Source organism: Oncorhynchus tshawytscha, linkage group LG17, assembly GCF_018296145.1.
Source record: "Oncorhynchus tshawytscha isolate Ot180627B linkage group LG17, Otsh_v2.0, whole genome shotgun sequence".
NCBI classification, from domain to species: Eukaryota; Metazoa; Chordata; class Actinopteri; order Salmoniformes; family Salmonidae; genus Oncorhynchus; species Oncorhynchus tshawytscha.
Genome location: NC_056445.1, coordinates 13,210,704 through 13,221,290, shown reverse-complemented (window position 1 = coordinate 13,221,290; position 10,587 = coordinate 13,210,704). Strand labels below are relative to the sequence as shown.

At 42.9% G+C, this 10,587-nt stretch overlaps 1 non-coding gene across 1 annotated transcript; it reads right to left on the bottom strand.

Moving 5' to 3' along the window:
* Positions 1–2,283: 2,283 nt before the first annotated feature.
* On the bottom strand, positions 2,284–2,338 carry LOC112217289. The gene has a single exon (XR_002948457.1). It is a non-coding gene; the product is annotated as a U7 small nuclear RNA (small nuclear RNA).
* Between the last annotated feature and the right edge of the window lie 8,249 nt (positions 2,339–10,587).

Sequence of the window (10,587 nt, the reverse complement as noted above, 5' to 3'; positions counted from 1 at the left end):
CAGAACATTAAACATGAAATAAAGGGACTTTGGAACAATGGTTTCCGTCAGCCACAATGGTGGTCATGACGATAGATGGAATATGAAAATGTATGTCATTTTTGTTTTGTTATTAAAGGTTAATAGATGACGTTATTACGAAAACATTGTCATGTGAAGAGTAATTACATCATTATATTCTGACCCATATGTTTGATGTTTATACATTGTACATTGTATGGAAAATATCCAAAGAGAATGTTTCGGGGAAGATGAAATGTTAAGTTAGTTGTCTAAAATTGGATTTGAATCAAATCTAGACCTTGCCTCATTAACTTGGTAAGCCCAGAGAATTGCCCTAAAGGCGGTTACGCCCACTTCTGAACCAAGGGTATAAAACCTGTGAGTATAGAATTTACAGGAGGACTACGTGACCCAAGCTGCAGCAAGATCTAAAAAGTCAACGAACCCAGAACGCAACGCAAGTTTGAATACAAAGAAATCCTTTTCTACCCAAGTTACGGATGAGTAGCTGTGTCTAAGCGGGTAAATTCAAGTCGAACCACCTAGCCTCCATCTCCCATCGAATCATGGTATCTAAAGGGTTTCATACCTATGCTGTTAGCTCTGAGCTACAGAGCTGTCTGTCCTCAGAAGACCCCTTCCAGAGCAAAGGGTGAGGGAACAGACTCCTAAGCCAAAAGGACACTGAAATCGGGAGGACGATCAGAGAGGTGCGCCGGAGTAGTGCGTCATCGAGCAGCTTGGACGGTCCACGCAGAGAGTCCTCTGAGATCATCCCCACGTAATTACATCATTATATTCTGACCCATAAGAGCGGCAGTTTGGGGCAAGGCTAGGGTTAGAATAGCATAGCTGACAAATTCACCTTTCTCTTGTGTACTTTATTTTTTCTCTCTAAAATCCCCATTGTGGGTAACACGCGCCATAGTGTGTTGGCCCGTTATACTAAGTTCTAATCAATAGCCTATAATGTGTTTTGTCTATGTGTATCTTTTATCATCATTTTGGCTTTTTAGTAAATAAATATTAAACTAAGATTGGTGTGGTACGATTGGTAGAGGCAACTGGTTAATTAGCGGCTGTTGTAAAATCGATATTCTGATATTCTTTGAGTTAATTTGGGAAATATAAACTCAATCAAAACTAATTTTCCCATGGTGCCTCAGGTAAATGAGTTAATAATTGCTTGATTCAGTTAATCACGCAATTAGAAACTTTAGTCATTCGATGAACAACATTCGTCACATTAACTAATACAACGTCACAACAGTGCTTAGGGTCGCTGTCCTGTTGGATGGTGAACCTTCGCCCCTGTCTGTGGTCCTGAGCACTCTGGAGCAGGTTTTCATCAAGGAACTTTCTGTACTTTGCTCCGTTCATCTTTCCCTCAATCCTCACTAGTCTCCCAGTTCCTGCCGCTGAAAAACATCCCCACAGCATGATTCTGCCACCACCATGCTTCACCGTAGGGATGGTGCCAGGTTTCCCCAGACGTGATGCTTGGCATTCAGACCAAAGAGTTCAATCTTTGTTTCATCAGACCAGAGAATCTTGTTTCTCAGGATTTGAGAGTCTTTAGGTGCCTTTTGGCAAACTCCAAGTGGGCTGTCGGGCCTTTTACTGAGGAGAGGCTTCTGTCTGGCCACTCTACCATAAAGGCCTGATTGGTGGAGTGCTGCAAAGATGGTTGTCCTTCTGGAAGGTTCTCCCTTCTCCACAGAGGAACTCTGGAGCTCTGTCATCGGGTTCTTGGTCACCTCCCTGACCAAGGCCCATCTCCCAAGATTGTTTAGTTTGTTTCCAATGTATTCCATTTAAGAATGAATGCCACTGTGCTCTTGGGGACCTTCAACACTGCAGAATTTATTTTGGTACCCTACCCTTGACCTGTGCCTCGACACAATCCTGTCTCGGTGCTTTACAGACAATTCCTTCGATCTCATGGCTTGGTTTCTGCTCTAACATGCACTGTCAACTCTGGGACCTTATCAAGACAGGTGTGTACCATCCAAATCATGTCCAATCAATTGAATTTACCACAGGTGGACTCCAATCAAGTTGTAGAAACATCTCAGGGATGATCAATGGAAACAGGATGCACCTGAGCTCAATTTCGAGTCTCATAGCAAAGGGTCTGAATCCTTATGTAAATAAGGTATTTCTGTTTTCGCTTTGTCGTTATGGGGTATTGTGTGTAGATTGATGAGGATTTTATTTTATTGAATCCATTTTTGAATAAGGCTGTAACGTAACAAGACGTGGAGTATGCACTGTAGCAGTGGGGGCTTTCTCCTTGAGGAAACCTACTGGAGAAATACTCAAAGGGCAAATTTTCCATAACCTGTAGGTAGGTAGGACTGAGGTCTGAACAGATAGTTAATAGTTTATGCTATTTTCTATAACCTGTAGGGAACACAAAATATAGCCTACATTGGCAGTTTTCTCACTTATGGGTGGCACAAATTGGGATATGGGGGAGGGGAATGGGCAGGGTATATGCAAATGAAATACTGTAGTATACTACAGTGCGGAATGTAGTGTTTTTGCGGACATTACTGTAGTATTTACTGTTGTGTTTTTGTGGTCTGTAGTATACTGTAGTATTTACAGGACTATAGTATTCTACAGTATACTACAACCTTTCAAAGTAAGTACTACACATGAGAGGGATACTACAGTGTGTAGTATAGTATTCTACAGTAAAATACAATAAGTACTGTAGCATTCTGTAGTAAACTGTCGCACATCAGTCAAAACCAATTCATCTCAGACTGCTGTAACACTGTCCACGTGCTGCTCTCGGTGGAATTATAATGAACATACAGCTTGGTCATGAGGATTGAGTCTCTCATGTACACAAAGTCTAAACTGTTCCTGCCAATCCACTTGTCATGTGCCTGTAGGGCCTAGTGAAGAGTGTTCTCATCCATTAAATAAAGATTGCTGCATAAACTCATCCCTTCTGTCTTTTTTATGCTTCCGCTTTTATTGCATTATAAACAAACCACTTTTTCTGGGCCTTTTCCAATCTGGAGCTTTGGGGTAGAAAGGCAGAGTGTTGAATTGTCTTTATTTTATGCAGAATCCCATAGGAACACAAATGAATTGAAATACTTAACCATTGATATGCCAGTAGAGCACGACAAGTGTTACAGTGGCTTGCGAAAGTATTCACCCCCCCTTGGCATTTTTCCTATTTTGTTGCTTTACAACCTGGAATTAAAATGGATTTGTTTTTTTTGTATCATTTGATTTACACAACATGATTTACACTACCACTTGAAGATACAACATATTTTTTTATTGTGAAACAAACAAGAAACAAGACAAAAAAACAGAAAACTTGAGCGTGCATAACTATTCTCCCCCCCAAAGTCAATACTTTGTAGAAAGTCAATACTTTGCCACCTTTTGCAGCAATTACAGCTGCAAGTCTCTTGGTATATTTTTCTTTAAACTTAGCACATCTAGCAACTGGAATTCTTTCCCATTCTTCAAGGCAAAACTGCTCCAGATCCTTCAAGTTGGATGGGTTCTGCTGGTGTACAGCAATCTTTAAGTCATACCACAGATTCTCAATTGGATTAAGGTCTGGACTTTGACTAGGCCATTCCAAAACATTTAAATGTTTCCCCATAAACCGCTCGAGTGTTGCTTTAGCAGTATGCATAAGGTCATTGTCCTGCTGGATGGTGAACCTCCGCCCCAGTCTCAAATCTCTGGAAGACTGAAATCTCTGGAAGTTCTGACCAGAGTACCTTCTTCCATATGTTTGGGGAGTCGCCCACATGCCTTTAGACGAACACCAAACGTGTTGGCTTATTTTATTCATGAAGCAATGGCTTTTTTTCTGGCCCCTCTTTCGTAAAGCCCAGCTCTGTGGAGTATACGGCTTAAAGTGGTCCTATGGACAGATACTCCAATCTCCGTTGTGGAGCTTTGCATCTCGTTCAGGGTTATCTTTGGTCTCTTTGTTGCCTCTCTGATTAATGCCCTCCTTGCCTGGTCCGTGAGATTTGGTGGGCATCCCTCTCTTGGCAGGTTTGTTGTGGCGCCATATTCTTTCCATTTTTAATAATGGATTTAATGGTGCTCTGTGGGATGTTCAAAGTTTCTGCTATTTTTTTATAACCCAACCCAGATCTGTACTTCTCTACAACTTTTTCCCTGACCTGTTTGGAAATCCCCTTGGACTCCCGTGCCGCTTGCTTGGTGGTGCACCTTGCGTAGTGGAATTGCAGACTCTGGGGCCTTTCAAAACAGGTGTATAAACAGTGCCTTGCAAAAGTATTCACCCGCTTGGCGATTTTCCTATTTTATTGCATTACAACCTATAATTTAAATTGATTTTTATTTTGTATTTCATGTAATGGACATATACAAAATAGTCCAAATTGGTGAAGAAAAATAAAATTAGAATTTAAACAGACAAGTGGTGATTGCATGTGTGTTCACCCCCTTTCCTATGATCTGGTGCAACCAATTACCTTCAGAAGTCACATAATTAGTTAAATAAAGTCCACCTGTGTGCAATCTAAGTGTCACATGATCTGTATGCACCACTTTTCTGTTTTTTATTTTATTTTTTTAGAATTGTTTGAAACAAGTTATTCTTTCCATTTCACTCCACCAATTTTGACTATTTTGTATATGTCCATTACATGAAATCCAAATAAAAATCTATTTAAATTACAGGTTGTAATGCAACAAAATAGGAAAACCGCCAACGCTGGTCATTCAGAGATAATCACCAATGATTTCCTTGATTAATTGAATTAGGTGTTAGTGCAGGGTTGGAAAAAAACCTACACATCTTGTAGGTCTCCAGGACCACTGCTCTACTGTATCCTAGCACCAGGATACTGTTACATAGCATTGAAGGAAGAGTTATATGACTGCTACATAGTTTGGCAGACCAATGGCACGAGAAGCACACGTTGTGATGCTTCGACAGCTGTTGCCCATATGAAAATATATTAACGTGTTACTGTGCGGCACGGCTATGAAATAACATTCAGATGTGTGGATATTCATTAGATTTGACTTACCATGTGTGTGAGTGCGTGTGTGCGTGCATGTGTGCGTCTGTGTGTGTGTGGATGTATGTACAAGCCAAGTCCCTCCCTGGCCTGAACAGAATGAGAGAGGGTCATCAAATTAGACCTCTATTTAATCCTCTCGCCCCCTTCCCCCTCACTCCTCTAACCCTATGAGGATAATTAGCGTTAGCCTACTAAACCTACAACCTGCTGGTGAAGTGTTACTCTGCTCGACGGTGGGGAGAGAGGAGGAGAGGGATAGAGATAGAGAAGAGAACAGATAAACAAGATAAATGACAAATGAAAGAGACAGAGACAGAGAGAGACAGAGAGAGACAGACAGGGAGAGAGAGAGAAAGAGAGAGAGAGACAGAGACAGAGAGAGACAGACAGGGAGAGAGAGAGAAAGAGAGAGAGAGACAGAGACAGAGAGAGACAGACAGGGAGAGAGAGAGAAAGAGAGAGAGAGACAGAGAGAGACAGAGAGAGACAGACAGGGAGAGAGAGAGAAAGAGAGAGAGAGACAGAGAGAGACAGACAGGGAGAGAGAGAGACAGAGACAGAGACAGAGACAGAGACAGAGACAGAGACAGAGACAGAGACAGAGACAGAGACAGAGACAGAGAGAGAGACAGAGACAGACAGGAGAGAGAGAGAGAAGAGAGAGAGAGACAGAGACAGAGACAGAGAAAGAGAGAGAGACAGAGACAGAGACAGAGACAGAGACAGAGAGAGACAGACAGGGAGAGAGAGAGAAAGAGAGAGAGAGACAGAGACAGAGACAGAGACAGAGACAGAGACAGAGAAACAATAATAATAATAATAATAATAATTCTGAGAGAGAAGTCATGCAGAAGAACGGCTCCAGATTTATAACTTTTTGGTTGTTAAGTGCCAGATTGACACGATTAAATTAGCAAAAAATGTATACGTAGGTAATCAAATTGTACAACTGCAGATCAACACAGGAGGAAAAGATTGACAGAGAGTGAGTTAAAAGACCCATCTTCATCGTGGTAGCTAGCCAAATTCAAATCTGTCAGCTAGCTTACCGTCTAGCTCCAACTGTTTACTGGTGGTAACCATAGCCACATGTCCATTGAGGCAGCACTAGCAGCACCACCAGCAGCAGAGACTGAGAGCCCCCCTTTATTTGAATACCCAGCAGAAATTAAATCTGAGAAGAGAAGAATCTATTTTAAACATAGAATTCTGATCGAGAACCCAGAAACGTTGTTTGCCGACTGCTCACAAAACAGGACTGTTACAGCCCCCCAGCTACACTACCATCAGCCTCCTGAGAGACAGGCTGGCTCTGTTAGAGGTATGGGTTACTGAGCTGAAGGAGCAGCGCCCCCACCTACACCACCTCCATCCCAGACACAGAGCTTCTACAGGACCAGAACAACCAGTTCAGGACCCAGCTGAAGAACTCTGTCTAGGTGCTGAGAGAGAGCCTTACCACAGCGCTTGAGGAGGTAAAGGCCACCATGAGGAGAGAGCTGGTGCAGGTAAAGGAGGAAATGGCAAAGGAGTTGTCTGTCATCAAGAGGGTGCTGCATCACAGAGAGCAGACTATAGAGACTCCTAGAGAGAAGCTGCAGCCCCTCACCACATCTAACAACCCAACTGACCCACCTTTAACCACAATCCCCCCCATACCGACAACCCTTTACCCACACCCCCAGTCAACAAGGAGGCGCACATGGGGACACCTACTACAGAGAGAAGCTCTCTGCCCCCCCTGACACACCCCCACACACCCCTCCATGTACACAGGCCCTGTGTACTCCAGCCCCAGACCGTAAACGCACTAATCTGGTAAAAACCACTGAGGTGGCCATCCTCAATGACTCAAATGGGAAATTCATCCAAGAAGATAAACTCTTCCCCACCACAAGGTGTGCAAAATATGGTGCCCAAAAACACAGGATGCACTCCAGATCCTGTCCCAACCTAACTTTGGCACACCATGCCACATTATTATTCACACCGGCACCAACAACCTGCGAGAGGAGCAGGAGAGAGTAGGCAGCCTGGTCAACAGAAGGGCAGAGAGGGCCTCTGAGTGGTTCCCCAACTCCCACATCACCATCTCCGCTCTGCTGCTCCGCAAAGACTTCCATCCCCGTACCATTCAGAAAGTCAACACTGACATCACCAGAGGGTGTGGCCTACTCCCGAACGTGCACGTTGCTCACCACTCAGCAATCACCCCAGAGCATCTGCACGACCACTCCCACCTGAGGAAGCAGACAGTAGGGATGTTTGTCAAGTCTCTAAAGGACGTGGCACTTGGTACACAAACAACCCATGCCGCACTGAACAGAGGACCACCCAGACACCCCTACCAGACCACTGCACCACCAAAGAGCCCCAAGCCCCATCAACCCCCCACCAGACCCAGCGCACCCCACAGGCCCCACCCACCACCAGAGCATCACCACTTCCATCGGCTTAGCCAGACCGGACCGGGCCCAGCCTACTACCCCGCACCAGACCACCACCCCTACCAGACCAGAGAGGAAGCCCCACGGCCCAGAACTGGCCATCCTCCACTCCACAGGGCCCAACAGCAGGACCAGCGCAGCTACGCAGAGGTCGTCAGAGGACAGGAGAACCCTGTAGGGTTGAGTGAGATTAAACAGCTCCTCCAATACATCTGCACTAAACTGCACTAAACACACACACACACACACACACACATACACACACTTATTGTACTAAATGTTTACTTGTTCAATGAATAGGAATGTTTATCTCACTCTTAACAACTTATTAGTTAGTAGTTACTGTATTTCTGACTGCTATTCTTTCTTTTTGAACATGAAATCCCTATCAGTTAGCATGTGGAACATTCAGGGCCTAAACTCATCAACCTATCAGTTAGCATGTGGAACATTCAGGGCCTAAACTCATCAACCTATCAGTTAGCATGTGGAACATTCAGGGCCTAAACTCATCAACCTATCAGTTAGCATGTGGAACATTCAGGGCCTAAACTCATCAACCTATCAGTTAGCATGTGGAACATTCAGGGCCTAAACTCATCAACCTATCAGTTAGCAGGTGGAACATTCAGGGCCTAAACTCATCAACCTATCAGTTAGCATGTGGAACATTCAGGGCCTAAACTCATCAACCTATCAGTTAGCATGTAGAACATTCAGGGCCTAAACTCTTCAACCTATCAGTTAGCAGGTGGAACATTCAGGGCCTAAACTCATCAACCTATCAGTTAGCATGTGGAACATTCAGGGCCTAAACTCATCAACCTATCAGTTAGCATGTGGAACATTCAGGGCCTAAACTCATCAACCTATCAGTTAGCATGTAGAACATTCAGGGCCTAAACTCGTCAACCTATCAGTTAGCAGGTGGAACATTCAGGGCCTAAACTCATCAACCTATCAGTTAGCATGTAGAACATTCAGGGCCTAAACTCATCAACCTATCAGTCAGCATGTGGAACATTCAGGGCCTAAACTCATCAACCTATCAGTTAGCATGTGGAACATTCAGGGCCTAAACTCATCAACCTATCAGTTAGCATGTGGAACATTCAGGGCCTAAACTCATCAAGCTTAGGACTGAAGAGTTTAGCACTGGAGTTCAACAGAAATCTTAAAGATGTTGACGTCATCATTCTGCAGGAGACATGATGTATGGGCCCAAAGATGGGCCCAAAACAGCACAGAAGAATACCAGAAAGCAACCTGTAACCAAAATATCCAAACACTCTTAGATAACTTTCTGGATTCCACATTCACTCACAGTAAAGAAGGCATCAATCTAGCATTAAAAAACATCAACTATATAGTCAGACAAACGGCAAAAGAAGCACAATGGAAATGGACAAAAAACTAAACAAAAAAGACCACAGATGACAACTGGTTTGATGCAGATTGTAAAATGATAAGGAATAAACTTAGAACACCTCCAACCAAAAGCACAGAGACCCAAATAATGGTGAATTACACCTTCATTACTGTGAGACTTTAAAACTCTATAAACATACACTCAGAACCAAACAATCACAGTACAACAGCAAGCAGCTGACACTAATTGAGGAGTCCATAAACACATACAACTTCTGGCAAAATTGGAGAAAAAAAAATATCTAAACAAGAGGAATTAGCGATACAAAATGGTGACATATGGACAACCCACTCTACAACATCGTTTAAATTGACACAAACGCAGAACAATGTCACATTCATGAGAAGTTGAATGGATTAGAAAAAGCTATAAAGGACAATCAAAATCCATTGGACTCCCCAATTACTGACCAGGAGCTCTATAACAAACGTCAGGCCTTCAAATGTAAAAAAGCATTGCGGACCTGACGACATCCTAAATGAGATGCTGAAACTCACTACTGCAAAATTTCAATTGACTATATTAAAATTGTTTAATTTGATCCTGAGTGTAGGTTATTTCACTGACATCTGGAATCAAGGACTCATAACCCCAATCTTTAAGAACGGAGACAAATTTGACTCTAACAATTACAGAGGAATTTGTGTGAACAGTAAACTGGGTAAGGTTTTCTGTAATATTATAAATGTAAGAGTTCTAAACTTCCTTAATAACTCAATGTCTTACTCAATGTCTTGAGTAAAAGCCTAATTGGATTTATACCAAAACATCGCACAACTGATCATATTTACACCCTACACACCCTGATAGATAAACATGTCCACCAAAATAATACCAAAATATACGCTCGCTTTATCGACTTCCAAAAAGCATTTGATTCTATTTGGCATACTACAAAGTTATTGAAAGTGGTGTAGGGGGTAAAACATAGCACATAATTAAATCAATGTAATACGTGCAGCATTAAAATTGGCAAGAAAAGAACAGAATTCTTTAACCAGGGGCAGAGCCTTCGCCAGGGTAGCAATCTGAGCCCTGCACTCTTCAATATTTATATCAATGAATTGGCCACTATTCTAGAAAAATCCTCAGCCCCACAATTCAGAGGTTAAATGCCTACTCTTTGCAGATGACCTATGCCTGCTGTCACCCACAGCACATGGCCTACAGCAGAGCCTGGACCTGCTAGAGCAGTACTGCCAGACCTGGGACCCTGGCAGTAAAACCCCAAAAGACTAAAATAATGATTTTCCAGATAAGATCCAGATCTCAGGGAATTAGACCAAAGTTCTCAATTGGTGCAAAGTATATAGAGTACTGCACACACTACAATTACTTAGGTTTAAAAATAAGCTCAACTGGACACCTTAATGAAGCAGTGAATGAACTGAGGGAGAAAGCACGCAGGGCATTCTATGCCATTAAAAAGCTAATTCAAATTGAAATACCTATTAAAATTTGGCTAAAACGAATTGAATGTGTCATTGAACCAATTGCACTTTATGGCAGCGAGGTGTGAGTTCCATTTGCATGTCACGCGTGACTAGGTGGGTGTGCAGGAATCAGACGCAGAGAGAGAGTAACACAGTACTTTTACAAAGTGCTTTACTATTGCACACCAAACTGATAAGCCCAATACAATACAGGGTGCAGGACACTATACCAG